The 17,904-nt window shown below is 35.0% G+C and overlaps 2 protein-coding genes across 2 annotated transcripts in view; one reads left to right on the top strand and one right to left on the bottom strand.

The window, feature by feature from the left end:
- The window catches only part of LOC136836425 (sialin-like), a 417,985-nt gene that overhangs the window by 282,598 nt on the left and 117,483 nt on the right, over positions 1 to 17,904 (bottom strand). The window contains exon 3 of the mRNA XM_067100648.1: positions 10,364 to 10,461. The gene's annotated coding sequence lies outside the window, so the exon portion shown is untranslated. The remainder of the gene's footprint in view (positions 1 to 10,363; positions 10,462 to 17,904) is intronic.
- LOC136836424 (rhodopsin, GQ-coupled-like) overlaps positions 1 to 17,904 on the top strand; it is a 200,704-nt gene that overhangs the window by 78,476 nt on the left and 104,324 nt on the right. The gene's annotated exons all lie outside the window — the stretch shown is intronic.

Below are 17,904 nucleotides of genomic sequence, written 5' to 3'. Positions count from 1 at the left end.
TCAGTCCTCGTTTTTTAATGATCCTTCCTGGTTTGGTGTTTGTAGTTCACAACAATGGAATATCATTTGCAATTCAAATCACGTGAAAAACTATTTTATTCTGATTGCAGTAATTCAGTATTGCATACTTTTAGTATCACAACTTGTGTGGTCATCGACGCCATGACCTAAATCTACCCTCATCATGCTGGCAAACTAAAAGTGGTTTCTTTATTCGAAAATACATCCTCTTCAGATCAAAGTCTCAAGAAAACGGACCCTTGGGATAGGCAGGAAGTGCAAGCGCCCATTCAGTAAAATCACGAACAGTCCACGCAAGAAAGGAAAAAAAAACACAAACATACACAAAATCTTAAATTTTAAGAAGAAAAGAGAGTGAGAAAATCCTGTAAAAAAAATTATATCGAGAAGATAAGAGAACAAGTTTGTGGAGAATGCAAAGCTATCCCCGACATCCACATGCCCTCAGCCTGATTCGTGACTTATCGGTGATCTTGGATTTTGCAAAGGATGCTTAGTGTTTGAGAGAGAGAGAGAGAGAGAGAGAGAGAGAGAGAGAATGGTTGGTGAAGCAGCAAACTTAGAGATAAGAATTCAAGAAGCAGTGGTAAGAGTAGGAGGAAAAGGAAGTAAGATAAGACCTGTAAAAGAAAAAATGTAAGAATAAAAATATGAAAATACGTAATGGATAAACTTAAGATAACGGCTAAACATAAATTCAAATTCATAATAAGGAGATACTCAGGAACTAAAATGATGTTATTAATTCACCAAAAATTCTCTACTTTTGACTAAAATGCAAATGTAAAACACCTCACTTTGAACCGTTTGGAAAACCTAAAAATAAAAATTCTCACAATTTATTTAACTAAGGTTTCAGCTAACAAGTCTGGCATTTTCAAGAGGAGATCGACTTCTTACTATAATTATAGACGTTGGTGATTTTAAAAATGCATCTTTAACATATAACAGCAAGTAATCGGTAACAATATGCAGTACTGAATTACTGTAATCAATGTAAAGTAGTTTCCTTGCAATTTGAATTACAAATATAACATTCTATTTTTGTGAGCTACAAACACCAAACTAGGCAGGGTCATTAAAAAATGAGGACTGAGAGCACTGGGATTAAAAAATTACACCTTTCAAACTAGTCACAAGTCAATACCTGAGTGATGACGAATTCCTTTAAAATGCAAGAGCGCGCGCTTCCGCTATCTTCAATAATGGCAGAATTAGCGTGGCAGTGTTCCCCTCCTTATTTTGTTAATCTCCTTCTGCCCTTCTAATCTCATCCAGTCGTTTTAGTATTCATTAAATCTAAGGTACGGGGTTCTGTTCTTTTCCTCAGCACTGCCTCCTTATTTGGTCTGGTTCGTCTCAGGCGCCGTATCCACGGTTCATTCAATTAAGGACACCGACATCAGAGCCAGCGTAAAAAGGGACTCCATATTTTGTTGGAGGTTCACGAATATTCAGCTCCGGAGCTTACAGGCTCCAATTTTTTTTTTATCTAATTGTGTAATCTGGTATCATAACAGTGGTCATCGATACCATGACTTAAATTTCACCATCGTCATGCTGGCAAACTAAAAAGGATCAATTTTGTTCAGCTAATACCCTGAAAACATAAGCCGTTAGTTTGTACATTTACGGTATTATGCTGCCATTTGGGTTACTTCCAGATCGGCAACTAGGTTTACACACCAGATCGTATCGATTCAAACTGGGTTTCATCTGTCACTTCAGCTGAATAACTATGCCCCAGATATATGAAGTTCCCAAATGCTAAAAAAAAATCTGCATAAGTTACAAGTTTTAAGTCTCAAAAGCCTGAACAATTAAGTCTGTACAAGTTTCTAGATCTTACTAAAAAACCTCTAAAAAATCTGTAAATGCTTCAATAGTTTGCTCAAAATAATCCTGTATGAATAAAAAAATTCTGATTAAAGAAACTATACAGTTTTAACATTTATGATCTTGCTAAAAAACTAAACAAGTTTTAAGAGTTTTTCGAAATACTTCTTGTTAACAAAATCCTGTATAATTCCACGATCTCGCTCATAAAACTAGTACAAGTTCTAAGAACATGCTCAAAAAACCTGTACAAGTAGCGTCAAACAATAAAACCTGTACAAGTTTAAAGATCCTATTCAGTAAATGTGTACAAGTTTCAAAACTTGTTATAAAACCCTGTATAGGTTTCAGAGATTGCTGAAAAGAATCCCATAAAATTTTCAAAATTGTATTAAAAATACCTGTCAAAATTTCAAGAGCTCGCTAACGAAAAAATCCAATACAAGTTTCTAAATTTTATTAAAAAAAAAGTTCCATGGTCTTGATAAATACAATCTGTACACACTATCAAATCTTTCTAAAAAAAAAAAACTGCATAAGTTTCATATTCCTGATAAAACAACCTATACAATTTTCAAAAACTCGTTAAGAGAAACATGTATGCCTAAAAGTTTCAGGTTCATGAAAAAAATACTGAAAACACTTCACGAGCTTAAAAAAAACTGTACAACTTTCAATTTGTCGGTTGAAAAAACCTTTACAAGTTTCAAGATCTCAAAAAGAATAACCTGAACATGGTTCAAGCTCTTGTTCGAAAAAAAATGAGCAAGTTCAAGACCTCGTTAAGAAAACCTGTAAAGCTTCAAGTTTTAGTTCAAGAAAAAATATGCACAAAATTCAAGACAATGCTAATGCAAAAAAACTTTAGTTTTCATATCCAACAGATTTTGCATTTACCGTCTGTCGCTGTTTCATGCTGCCAACGCTGCGACTATCTTTCTAAAAACCCGGCTTTGTCAGGACAGAAAAAAAATGCGACTATCTTTCTAAAAAACCGGCTTTGTCAGGACAGAAAAAAAATGCGACTATCTTTCTAAAACACCGGCTTTGTCAGGACAGAAAAAAAATGCGACTATCTTTCTAAAAACCCGGCTTTGTCAGGACAGAAAAAATGCGACTATCTTTCTAAAAACCCGGCTTTGTCAGGACCAGAAAAAAAAAAATGCGACTATCTTTCTAAAAACCCGGCTTTGTCAGGACAGAAAAAAAATGCGACTATCTAAAAACCCGGCTTTGTCAGGACAGAAAAAAATGCGACTATCTTTCTAAACACCCGGCTTTGTCAGGACAGAAAAAAAAACAAGTAAAAAACAGGTTAGATCTATCTTTCGGTGATCTCGGTATAATGCTGTATGAGCCGGGGCCTATGAAACTTTAACCACTGCCCGGTGGTGACCTATCCTATCTCGTTGCCAGAAGCACGGTTATGGCTGACTTTAACCTTAGATAGAATAAAAACTACTGAGGCTGGAGGGCTGTAATTTAGTACGTTTGATGATTGGTGGGTGGAGGATCAACAAACAAATTTGCAGCCCTCTAGCCTCAGTTGTTTTTAAGATCTGTGAGCAGTCAGCAAAAAGTACGGACCACAGAAAAAAGCCGGCACAATAGTTTTCTTTCACAGAAAACTAAAAATTATATAAATTTATCGACGACCATGACGGCTGAGGACGTCGGGGCTTCTTAAATTGACAAGATTTTTCGACTGCCCAATTTTATTAAACCTACAGCATGCTTGGTCTATTTCCGCTCCTCTTAGATCTCGAGTCATTTCGTAAGTCTGTTGAGACGCTAATGGGCGACGAAGTCATTACGACAGAGATGGGTCCCGCTCAACATGAGGCTAAATACAGAAGAGGTTTTTTTTTATAATCTTTTCACATAATATATGACCTGAAAATCATGCTGAATTGGCTTTTAAACCTCTCTCTCGTCATCATCATCATCTTGAGATCTTCAAGCACTCCTGAATAGGTATTAGATCAAAAGGTGATTCAATCTCAGATATTGATTAGTCTTGCTTCTTGATGTAGGCCAGTGGAATCTTACTCACTCATGTTCATGAGCCATATACTGTATATCAGGTAAGTATCAATATATGAATTTATGGGTCTATACTATATTTATAAGAATACACTATATTTATAAGAATACACATGCAACACGCACTTACACACGCACATAATAATATATAATATATATATATACATATATATATATATATATATATATATATATATATATATATATATATATATATATATAAAATATATATATATATATATATATATATATATATATATATATATATATATATATATATATATATATATATATATTGTATACATACTGTGCATGTAAAATGTCAATCATTTCACGTGAAAGTGAGGACTTATTATATACTTCATCCACAAATTACAAGATATATATATATATATATATATATATATATATATATATATATATATATATATATTGTATATTACACATACATGTAAAATATCCTGACGTTGTTCTGATCTACCACACATGCGTACAGGATATTACTAATCACTTTCCAATAACTCTTCAACGAATATATTTATAGAAATTATTTCATCCTTCCACACTTCAATAACTTCGAGTGAAGATTGATTGGGGTAAAACTGAGTCCTGAAGTAACAAAGCTTATACACCAGAGTAAAATTTATTATTATTTTCTATATTTGACCTCAAATAACCTTCAAGGGCTTTTTAAATGCAATTTAGCCCGGCGCCTAAGACGAGTAAACGCCAACGGCCCACTGAACATTCCATAGATAATACTTTGCATAAGACAGAGGCATAAGTTCCTTTTCAAAGATTTAGCATCAGGAAACACAGTGACCACGAAGTAAACACAATATAACGACAAGGTAACCATATTTATACTTTTAAGCAGAGCAATGCTATGACTATGCCAAACTGAATTTAGCTCTAAAAGTAGTAACAAGGAATACTGAAAGACACTTACTGGTTTCATGTGTGAATATTCTACTACATCTGTACTGTAACGATACAGGATAAACGAGTCAAATTCTCTACAGCCAAATGACATTATGACAACAGAAATTTTTCCATTTTCCTACAAACACAAATCGCGCTCTGACTAGTCTAAGATATTTTCTTACTCCTCTGGACACGAGTTGCATCATTTATGCATGAATCACAGACCAATCCCACAAAAATTAAATGTTTTCATTTCCTACCTGAGCAACGTGAAATGACAAGGCGTGCATCTCTAAAAAGAGCCTGCATTATCGGATATGCAAATATTTTTCTTTTGGGTGGATACAAGTAACGAGGTAGTGTGTATGTATGTATGTATATACTGTATATATATACATATATATTTATATATATACATACACACACACACACACACACATATATATATATATATATATATATATATATATATATATATATATATATATATATATATATATATATATATATATATATAATGATTCTACTGAGTGATTTCTTTTGTAGGTTTATCTCACTGGTAAGAATATTTTATAAGAAGCCTATTCTTATGTTGGGTTGCAATTTTCACTTTAAGCAAATATTGTTAGTAGGACGTTAGTTTATTATATTATCAGTCAATCAATCAATCAATCAGATAATGAGAAAAGGCATAGGGGATCATGTAGATTGCCAATCTTGTTCGGCCCGATTGGTTGATTTAATTGTTCAATCCGGCGTCGCAACGATTTTGTTCACCTGCGCTGAAATACATTTGGATCTTTCCTAAATAGTGACCCCCAAGGGTTTTAACCCGGTATGTATCCACCTTTGCGGCGTGTTTAGTACAAGCCCGTTGGGGATTACCGTAAAAACAAACAAAAGACTCTAAATATCGTAAAGAAATATTAGTCCAAGATAACGACCCCCGAAAACCCTTAGCGAATGGGCGATTAAATCTAACTGATCCCAGTTAAATTTCATTGATTCCCTTGAATACCATTTATTATTATTATTATTATTATTATTATTATTATTATTATTATTATTATTATACATTTTATGATACAAGTTTTACATGTAAAAGTAAGAAGCAACAGAAGATTATATATACAGTATATATATTTATATATATATATATACAGTATATATATATATATATATATATAACAAATACGGAATAAATATACATTATATAAGTGACAGCATGTAAGTAATGGCAATAGTTATTAAACCAAAAAAAGATGAAAAAGTAAACGTCATAGTAATAAATACAGAAAGAAAGGACGCTTTGGTGTACCGCGAATCAGAATTAAATCAAACACAGTGAAAAGCCATGGTACAGAGGCAACGGTACAGCCCATTCTTCAAGAACACTGCTTGAACAACCTTCTCCCGGCGTCATGTAGGTTAAGGCGGCACCTGAGCTTATTATTTCAACAACATAAACAGGGGATGATAATTTAAGCAGAAAGGTCTCCCTTTCGCTTCTTATCCACAATCTGATGTGTAAAAAGTCGCCCATGCTTACCTAAACCGCCAAGATTGATAGATAGATGGATAGATAGATACAAAGACAGACAAGTAGACACAGATAGATAGATGGATGGATAGATAGCCAAATAAGTACAGATAGATAGATAGACAAGTAGATATAGATGGATAGGTAGATAGCTAGACAAGTAGATACAGATAGACAAATGGATAGATAGATGGATAGATAGACAGACAAGTAAATGCAGATAGACAGATAATAGATGAATGGATAGACAGGCAGACAAGTAGATATAGATAGACAGATGGATAGATAGATAGACAACTAAATACAGGTAGACAAATGGATAGATACATGGATATATAGCCAGACAAGCAGATATAGATAGATAGATGGATAGATGGATAAGCAAGTAAATACAGATAGACAGATGATTAGATACATGGATAGATAGACAGACAAGTAGATACAGATAGATAGATTGATAGACAGATATGACAGAAATTACCTGATAATCACAAGGTCGCCCATGTCTATCTACAACACCAAGATCGATAAATAGATTCAAATGCACTAAGTATATATATATATATATATATATATATATATATATATATATATATATATATATATATATATATGTATGTATATGTATATGTATATGTATATGTATATATATATATATATATATATATATATATATATATATATATATATATATATATATATATATATATATATATGTATATACTGTATATACTACAAATGTCGCTCAATATCAAATTCACGCCGTACCAGTCCCTTTATCACTTATAAATTCCCCTTCAGTGATAATTCGCCATCGGGGATATTCCCGAGGTAGCGTGAATTTGATATTGAGCGACATTTGTAGCTTCATGATTGTATATAAATCACGGTGTGATAAAAATTTCATATATATATATATATATATATATATATATATATATATATATATATATAGAGAGAGAGAGAGAGAGAGAGAGAGAGAGAGAGAGAGAGAGAGAGAGAGTTAAAACTGTACTCTAACAGCACAGCAATAAACAGAAATCTCTTCATTATTATCCCTACAGTCTCACCCCTGGAAATCCTATCACAAAATCAAATATATGCACATATAACTAGAATAACAGAGATGGAGGGTCATCATGTATAGATAAACTGCCAATATATATGAAACATGAGTGAGAGAGAGAGAGAGAGAGAGAGAGAGAGAGAGAGAGAGAGATCCACGTGGCGCTGCGATACTACAATATCGACAGGGTCAAGACACTCATTCTCTTAGAGTTAATAGCTATTCACTAATCTCAGCAGTCGGGATTATCACTTTTGTTTGTGCGTATGGACGCAGAAAGGAGAATCTTTCGTCAGGGGTGAGTCACATGACTAAGAATATCTATTGTTCGTTCTTTTTATACTTGCTAGTACTTACACGCTGGATTAGACAAGAAAGGTTATTTGTCAATGCTGTATGTAACGGTGGCGACTCTCTCTCTCTCTCTCTCTCTCTCTCTCTCTCTCTCTCTCTCTCTCACTGATTTATTCTAATGTTCACATTGTAATGGCTATCAGTTCATATGAAGAGCAGAAGCTCTCTCTCTCTCTCTCTCTCTCTCTCTCTCTCTCTCTCTCTCTCTCTCTCTCTCTCTCTCTCTCATTGATTTTTTTATCTAATATTGACACTGTAATGGCCATAAGCCAATATAGAGTTAACTCTCTCTCTCTCTCTCTCTCTCTCTCTCTCTGATTTTTTCTAATATTCACACTGTAATGGCTATTAGTCAATATTTTGTAATATTCACACTAAGGATGTCAGTAGACAATTTATGCTCTTTACAATGTAAAAAAATTTATCTGTTTTATGTAATTTTTTTTTTTTCTGGTGTTGAACTTCCTTGTTCCGTACTTGATGACGTAATAGCTCTCAGTGTAGACCTATTATATGAGAGAGAGAGAGAGAGAGAGAGAGAGAGAGAGAGAGAGAGAGAGAGAGAGAGAGAGAAGTACTTACTGAAAGATTTCACTTTAGTGGGATGAGGAGGCATCGTAGAGACCCTTCGGCTTTTTAAAAGGATGGTGTAATACAGTTTAGCAGAATACTGAACGTTCACGTCTTTATTCTCTCTCTCTCTCTCTCTCTCTCTCTCTCTCTCTCTCTCTCTCTCTCTCTCTCTCTGAAAATACATAACTTTTATGTTGATAGGACCTCACTTCCACCTCTTTATTACTAAGAACGGCCCCATGAAAGGGCTCTAAGGAACGTCTTGGTCTAAAGGTAGCTACATAATTAAACCTGATTTAAGAGAAGATGGTAAGGCATTAAAGCACACATTACCTTATAACAAAATGCACAAGAACACTAATATTTCAACAAATAACAAAGTGAACCTTGTTTAAAAAATTACAATTAACAATTATTCAACTTTCATGGGGAATGGTAATTATGGCCGTGATATACTGCAAACGGCTAAAAAAAACGATAATAGCTACACAACGGTAGCCTATAAACTGCAAACTACTGCCAAGATCATAACTCTACCTTAGTGTTCTGGAACAGTTTTTAGTATCTATAATACTGATAATTACCCCTTGAATATTGCACTCCATTTTGTATACGGCATTTCATAGCTTTGCCCCTTTTTCTTCCTTATAAATCCTGAGTAACAGATGACACCATATCGTCCTTTATTTTTCTCTATGTAAATGTTTATCAACTTCATTCAAGTCACTCATTTGCTTCCTGAATGAAGCTTAAGTCCTCTTGATTATTATTATTATTAAAGAAGTTTAACCAGACCACTGAGCTGACTTTCAGCTCTCATAGGGCTGGCCCGAAGGATTAGATTAAAATAGGTCCTCTTGAGTAAGGTTCAGTAATATAATGTATGAAAAAAATAATTAAATGAGATATTATTATTATCGTGCTAAAGAGGAGACTACACAAAGAACACATAAATGGAAACAGAGGTACGTTCACTTGAACGAGTTCTAGGATTCCAGTTACTATCCTTGGCTGCCGATAAGCAACGAAATATGTTTCCAGGTTTCATTTTCACTTCATTTTCTTAAAAAAAAAAAAAAAAAAAAAAAAAAAAAGTTAAAAACTATGACAGAAAGAAGAAAGATACTGCATGTCTGAAGAAGCCCTAGTAAAGAAGTGATACTGGACTTTAATTAAATAAATTGGTACATCTGTGGACTGCGGTCGCAAAGCCAAACTTCAAATTTCACAGTAGAATATCTTCACCCTCAAGACAATGACAAACATAACGAGAGAGAGAGAGAGAGAGAGAGAGAGAGAGAGAGAGAGAGAGAGAGAGAGAGGAGGTGCCTAAGAATTAGAAGCAAAATAGAAACTACCTTGCCTGAAAGACGTTTGACGTTTTGCAAGAAAGTTATATATTTGAAATCTTCTTCATCCCTGATTACTCCTAATGTTACTGTTAATAAGGAATGTCGATTGGTGAAGTAACACTTGGTTCAGAAGAGCGACTTTTCTGCCGATTAAAAGAACTACACTCAATTAGGAACTTCGACCTAACTCTTCTTAATTGAACTTCGGAAGCCATTTCAGGGTCACAGAAAGAGCGTCAGACGGTCTCAGACCGGCTCTGTTCAGCATAAAGGGGTAGAAGGTTGATAAATTCAATTTACTCAGATAGAACAAACCCAAACAGTCGGATAAATGAGAAAGGAGTGAGGTGTTATAAGTACTTCCAAAGGGGGAAAAAGCAGGGTAATTATATTTTCCATATCGATGAGGGCGACTGAAAGAGCTATGAGTTTAGAAGTGCGGAAAGAAAATAATGTAAATTAAATCAAAAGGAATATGGGTAGGGCAAACCCACTTTCTATTTTGGTTTATTAAGTCCCCTTCGAATAAGGCATGATTTTTCTTGAATGAGTGATACGAAAACCTGTCGTTACATCACTGACAAAAATGCGCGGTGGAACATGATGTAAAACCGTGCACTGCTCTAAAAATGGACATAAAACACACAAACTTACCTTATATTCTCGGGAACAGTCTCAGTCATTTTCAAAGAGTTGTCATTCATTGAGTATTTTGTGCACAGCTGAATGAGAGTTCTTTCTTCCACAAGAACCTGCAAAAGTAATAAATTTAAATTAGCTCGAGGAATAAGATATAGTTATGACTACCGCAGTAACATTATACATACATATGTATACACTATCAGATTCAGTAACTGTTTCGAAATACAGTCAAACTTTCGAATTATTTCCCGGCTTCACATAATTCCCCACCTTTCAAAAGGGGGTCTGTCGCTTCCCTGTACGTTAAAACCCTTCTGCATTACTATTATTATCGTTGTTGTTGTTGCCCCAGAAATGTTTACAATAACGTGAATACTAAATGGAGAAGTGATACCCACAATTAAGTAATTACAATTTTATATGGAAAAGTCATGGTTTAAAAAGTAATAATGATAACTAATAATAAATCTCCCTGTAGCCTTATGGCTTCTTCAACCTTACGAAATAATAACCAATCAAGAATGTCTCTTGCATAAACCGATAGTGACTGGCTCTGGGACTGTCAGAATAACAATGTCTTTGTTCTAAATCTTTAGCATCCATTCCGGACAATAAACGATCCAGGCCTCTCCAAGAAAATCATTCGTGCAGTTGACAGCCCTCTCTATCTGTCTATCTGTCAGTTTGTCAGTGCTCTGGCATCGAAGACCTTTTGTTGCTGCAACGCCAATACATAACAAAATCGAATCAATTCGAGACAATCTTGTATTTACATTTCAGTCAAGGATTAAAGCTTTTCAATTTTCGTTCCTTTACCTTCATGACCGGATAAAGACCGGATAAAAAGGGAAAGTTTAGCTTACGGTTAACAACCTTTTAATGCACACACACACATTATAAATAAATAAATATATATATATATATATATATATATATATATATATATATATATATATATATATATATATATATATATATATATATATATATATATATATATATATCGTTGGTTCCTTTATTGCTGCTATCAATTCACATGCAGTTTTAGTTTTACAATTCCAGTCCGTTAAGATAAATTTATATCCGAACTCCATTCGTAGGGTTCCCTTCCTTTTTGACCAATTATTACTTTTCTTGCTTTATTCACTGTCTTTATTCCTGTTCTTTCATTACTTCACTTTATTATTGCCTTTTTCTAGCATTAATCGATCTTTATTTGTGTTCTTTTCATCGCTGTTTTCCAACAGAAAATTAGTTCCATAATCTCGAGACATGAAAAATTTCGGGAAAAGTTTTTGGCAGCATAAGCAGCATGATGGCTTACTCCCATTTGTAAGAAATGCCGTTGGAACTTTCTCTCTACGTGAAACAACCCTAGAGAATTGATTAAAAAGTCTGTCTCTCTCTCCCTCTCTCTCTCTATCTCTATAGATATACGTTTTTTCTGTGCCTTGTATTAATTCCTGTAATTTTTTTCTTTCTTTCTTTCTTTCCTTCACTCTTTTATTGGCCTCGTATTCTCTTTTATCAGATCTCTCTAGCCAGCGTAAGCATGGTGTATTTATCACATTTCTCTCTCTCTCTCTCTCTCTCTCTCTCTCTCTCTCTCTCTCTCTCTCTCTCTCTCTTTTTTTTTGTCTTCTTGTTTGGTGATGGATAAAAAGTCTCATGGATTGCCGAAGATTATTAGAGGATTATGACTACAACTTTTAAAGCCTTTGGGTCAGAAAACTGTGAAACGTTACGTCACCTGAACAGTAGTGGATATTATTGTTGTTGTTATCATTATTATAATAAAATTACAATTCTTAACCTTTTAAATCATTTATGTTCTATGCTTTTACATATGTAATTTGACAAAAATTACGTAAAAAAAGTAATAATAATAATAATAATAATAATAATAATAATAATAATAATAATAATAATAATAAGAAAATCCGAGTGGATCTGATCTTCTTTGTCCTCCCCGGGTAACAATGGGGGAGACATGACACAGCCACCCCTACCCCTGCAAACCGGTTTGTCCGTACCGGGTGGGGGCGGGGTAGGTAGGGGAACGGGAGGGTAGGGAAGACACCCACACTCCTCTTGCAAACCTGTTTTTCAGCCCTGGGTGGGGGCGGGGTAGGTAAGGGATCGGCAGGGTAGGGGAGACTGCAGCCCCGGGTTCCAGCGCGCCAACAAGCTCGTAATGATAATAATAAATAATAGAAAAATTTACCGCATGACAATATATTTACAAAATTAATTTAACATCGCTAAAAACCTTCGAGAGTTTTTAATTCTTACTTCCAACTGGTAGCAACATTTATTACACCACATACCTCTCGATCAGTGAAGTTTATTACACCACATACCTCTCAATCAGTGAAGTTTATTACACCATATACCTCTCGATCAGTGAAGAAAGTCAACATTCGGTCTGATCGCCATCCGAATGGGTGACCCCACCAGTGAATCCCAGACACTGTTTGGTACATACACCATTACTGAATATTTCTAAAGGCACTGGGAGTTTGATACTATTGGCAGTAGGTTAAAGTAATGACCGTGAAGACTTTTCTAGCATGGAAACGACTCAGCAGTCAGAGGTGGATGTTTGTCAAAGATGAAAAAATAAAATGAAATAGAAACAAAGAATTGTGGAAAATCTTACATTCTCATTAACAGTAAAGAGGAGAGGTAATGCTGCCTTGCGGCGCCACGACCCATTACTTGGCGTAATCTTAATTGCTTCATTTTCATGTGAACAATCTTTTGTTCATATTTTTTGGTGATCTTTTTTTCTTTCTTTTTTTTGGTTATTCTCGTCTGTTCTATCTAATCATTTTTTCTCTTTCGTATGTCAACGTTGTTTTTCCTCAAACTTACTTGGAATCTAGAAGTCTTTTTGTCTTGTTTCTTATTAATGTACCCATATCAGTAACGACAATAATAATAATAATAATAATAATAATAATAATAATAATAATAATAATAATAATAATAATAATAATAATAATAATAATAATAATAATAATGCATTTAGTCCATTGGATCCTAAGGAATACTGAAATATTTTTTGTTCCTTCAGCAATGAACTTGACCGGGGTGACGACTTTCCTACAATTAAGTAATTCACTTCAAAGTTCAATTTCAGAGGTTCAGTAGTCATATCTTTGCTTCCCTTAATATGATCCCGAAATATTTTCTCACCTCTGCTTTTCCACACTTGCCGTGGAATGATTCTACCTTCAAATCTGAGACATTTCATCTACACGTAAGGCATTCCACCTACATCTGAGGTATTCATCCTATACACATCTACGATATTCCATCTACACAAATGAGGTATTCCATTGACACGTCTGAGGCATTCCGCCTACACATCTGAGGCACTGCACCTACAAATATGAGCATTCCACCTACATGTTTGATGCATATTTACATACCTGTGGCATTACTTCTACACATCTGACGCATTCCATCAACACATTTGAAGATTCCACTACACGTCTGAGGCATTCCACCTTCACATATAGGGATTCTCACCAACACATCTGAACCATTCTTCCAACACATATGAGGCATTCCACCTACGATATTGAGGCACTCTGCCTCAACATATGAAGCATTCCACTTACCTAAGAGATATTCCACCTACACATTTAAGGCATGCCACATAAACATCTGAGGCTTTCCACTTACACGTTTGAGGTAACATGCATACACATCAGATGCATTCCTCCTGTACTTCAGGAATTCCACGTACATGTTTCAGGTACTTTGCCCATATATCAGTGGCATTCTACATAAACATCTGATGCACTGTAATAGCTATTTGAGGCATTCCATTACACAAGAACCAGTCTATGTACACATTTGAGGCAGCCCAACCTCACATCTAAGGCATTTCAATACTCATCTGAGGCAATCTATCCATACGCAAAGCATTCCACCTACAGGTTTGGAGCATTCACTCTACAAATCCGGGGCACTCCACTTATACATCTGAGTCATCCCTCCTGCATGTCTGAGCAATTCCACTTAGACATCTGAGTTACTCCCCATACACAACTGAGGCATTTCTCCTAAATGTCTCAGGTATTCCATCCAAATTCCTGAAGCATTCCACCCACACACCTGAGGTATACTGTGTCACAAGAGCTTACATGCTTGTTTTGGGTACCGAGTCCAGAATTATAAGCTGGGCTTTGTTTAGGGTTTTTTTCTGAATCTTGAGCAAACCTTACTAGTCAGGTAGAAGAATAAACTGTATCACAGTTTTCAAGGAAAGCCGTCTGAGTAAGAATTTTCAAGTATGACTTACAAAGTATGACTTGCAGGAAGCATTTCCGAATCTGCTTTCGTTCTAATGTAGGCTTCATATTAACACTTGATCAGTGATTAATATATACTTATTTTATCCGAAGTAAATCGTGGACTTAGTTTAACGATTGTTTAACGATTGATGTAAAAACAACTACCCGGCCCGAAAACCATTAACCTTTCCTTCAACCGCATACTCAACAATTAAATGTATTAAGAATTTGAGTAAGAATTTCTTAGTATGCCTTACAAAGTATGACCTACATAAAGCATTCTTGATATTCATATCCGCACTAATGAAAGCTTTAAATAAACACTTCATTAATGACTAATTGATACTTAGCTTACGTAAAGTAAACCGCGAACTCAGATAACTGGCTGATGTGAAAACTTTCCTGGGCGGTCTATTTCGTTTTCGAATTTGAAAGACAGACCTTAATGCGCCCTGCGGCAGAAAACTTGGGTAATCAAACATTCGATGAAGTTTTCGCAAACAGAGGATTTCCTTTCATACGACGGGCAATCTCAAACGGGTAAACATCGTACATCTTCTTATCGTGTGAAGAATTCTCTAGACAAGAAGGATTTTTCTCTTGATAACAACTGCCAGCCACGTGCGCAATGATGGCCTCGGAAAGAGTAAATATTTTCTGTTCATTTTCAAATCCCACAATTTCAACTCTATTGTATATTTACATTATGTGAGTGCGTTTGTTCGCAGAATATGTTGGTGTCATTGTAAGAATGATCAATTGTAAAATTATATATATATATATATATATATATATATATATATATATATATATATATATATATATATATATATATATATATTTTTTTTTTTTTTTTTTTTTTTTTTGCTCAACGCAGTGTTTTGAAACCAGGTCTTTCTTACGAAATAATAACCCGTGCAGAGAGGAGATGGATGAGAAATAAGACCACTGGCTCCCTAAATTCTGCGTCAAAGGAATCTTATTCTTTCACAGATAAATAATTCTTACATCTAACTTCATTCCAACAGCTTTGTATAATTGAACTATTGTACCTCATGCACCAGTGGCAGACACTGCCTTGAGTTAATAGGCGTCATTTTTATATGAAACAGTTCAGAAATTTAATACTTAAAGAAAAACTTACACTACACGATTATCAGCACTTGAGGCTTTCATCTTTCATGTTCTGAGATTCGAAACCAAACATGGTTATTCGACTGTAGCATTCAGTAAGATACTGCATGTGTACCCTTTAGTTCACTGGATCCCCAAACCCACTGACAAACTAATCAAGTCAAAAACACGAGATCAACTCATACAATGTGTACATACATGAAAAATTTCCTTTTCATGATATTTTGATATTTGGTATGAAAATATAATCCCATTCTATGTAACTGAATAGCAATAACAAAAGAGTCAAACAAGAGCAAGTAGTCTGAAAAACGATCCTAGCATGAAGTGAAGTTAGTGAAAAGGACCAGCTCGCCACAAATGATTTCATCTAGTAGCCAAAAGATGTTTCTTTACTCTTATGTATGTGGTAAAGCAGCGTCCAATGATCACAGATATATGCAACAGCAGTTTCAGGACCGTTCTCAGCTATCTAGTAGCGATGTATAAAATTATTTGAAACAAACTTGGAATTAATTTTCTCTCTCTCTCTCTCTCTCTCTCTCTCTCTCTCTCTCTCTTCCTCCTTGCTATTTTCGTCTTCTACAACCTCCCCTCTCTTAATCTAAGTCAATCTCTTCTCCATCTTTCCCATTCTCGCCAAGTGCATGACACGCAGAATTTCGGAGCAGCGTCCTTTTGAATTAACAAGAGCGACGTCAAAATTCGATAAGAAGACCAAGAGGAAGGGATAAGAAGATTCAAGAGGAAAGGGGAGAAGTGGACCATCCAGATTTGCACAAGCAAAATAACCAGGACGCGCGCGTCCAAGGTGTGGTTCATATCGGTGACCCAAATCGAAAGTCAGACGTCAAAAGATTCTCTTTCTTGACCATGGCTTCGAGAAGCTGAAGCAATACGCCCGATATCTATATATATCTTTTTAACACACACACACGCATATATATATATGTATATATATAAATACATACACATATATACAAAGGGTACAGTATGATGGTTGCTAGTATACAATAAGGACAATAGCAAATATTCGATCCTACCCAACTTATGAACAGTAATGATTAATGTAGTTTCTAATTATACTGTGCATACATACATAAAGAAATATATTATATATATATACATATATATACACACACGTGTGTATACATACAGATAGTTATAGTGTGCATCCAGTAGAAGAGGTGGCCAATGGAAGGTCATAGTTCACCAATTCCAAACGAAAAAATTTGGAAGAGGTTGCTAGCCCACCATCCTTTTCCAACTTGGTCATGACCCACCGAATTCGTTTAACTACCAAATGCATAATTCACTGCGCTGGTCATAAGAGCATCAGGAACCAGGTATACACATACAAATTACCTTATATTTTTTCCGAGCCTCTCTCTCTCTCTCTCTCTCTCTCTCTCTCTCTCTCTCTCTCTCTCTCTCCGCAAGTGACCTGAGTCTCCAAAGAGGAATGTGATCCATCATCTCCGACAAAAACCTGACTCCATGCAAATATCCTTTAATTCTCATCTGCAATATCAGTGCTCTCTCTCTCTCTCTCTCTCTCTCTCTCTCTCTATTCCACAGTGTCTTGATTTATCAGAATGATTTCTTTCTTCTTTTTCTTGTATCTTACGATGATGAATTTCCTGTATGACAGGTCCGTTATACAGCAGGAACTCCTGTACATGTATATTGCATCACAATTCAATTTTAGCTGTCACTATCATGAAGAAAATGTTTCTTGTTTCATCGAGTAAGTCATCCTTTTTGGTTATCGTCTTTCAAAAGGGCTCCCTGTATCGGACACAACTACCCGTCGGTAGACTGACTGATTGATTTCATATAAAAGACCGTCGCAAGAATAAAAATAGTCAATACCAAAGTTATTTCCTCTTGTGGAACTGAACGAAATATTACAAATTCGCCTGAAAACACGTGTGTTTTAATGGTACACAAAAAATCATTCTTGCTTACAAATCTCCTACTTGCTAAAATTGACAAAAACATACATAATGCTGATGATCAGATGAAAGATCTTCTGCTCTGACTAATAACAAACCTCTCTCTCGTATTCATGGGTGTATGAGTAGTGAATGATTACAGCAATGTCTCCCAAGTCAC

Source organism: Macrobrachium rosenbergii, chromosome 56 (genome assembly GCF_040412425.1).
Source record: "Macrobrachium rosenbergii isolate ZJJX-2024 chromosome 56, ASM4041242v1, whole genome shotgun sequence".
In the NCBI taxonomy this organism is placed as follows: domain Eukaryota; kingdom Metazoa; phylum Arthropoda; class Malacostraca; order Decapoda; family Palaemonidae; genus Macrobrachium; species Macrobrachium rosenbergii.
The sequence above is the reverse complement of the archived record's forward strand: the minus strand, read 5'-3'. Positions and strand labels throughout refer to the sequence as shown.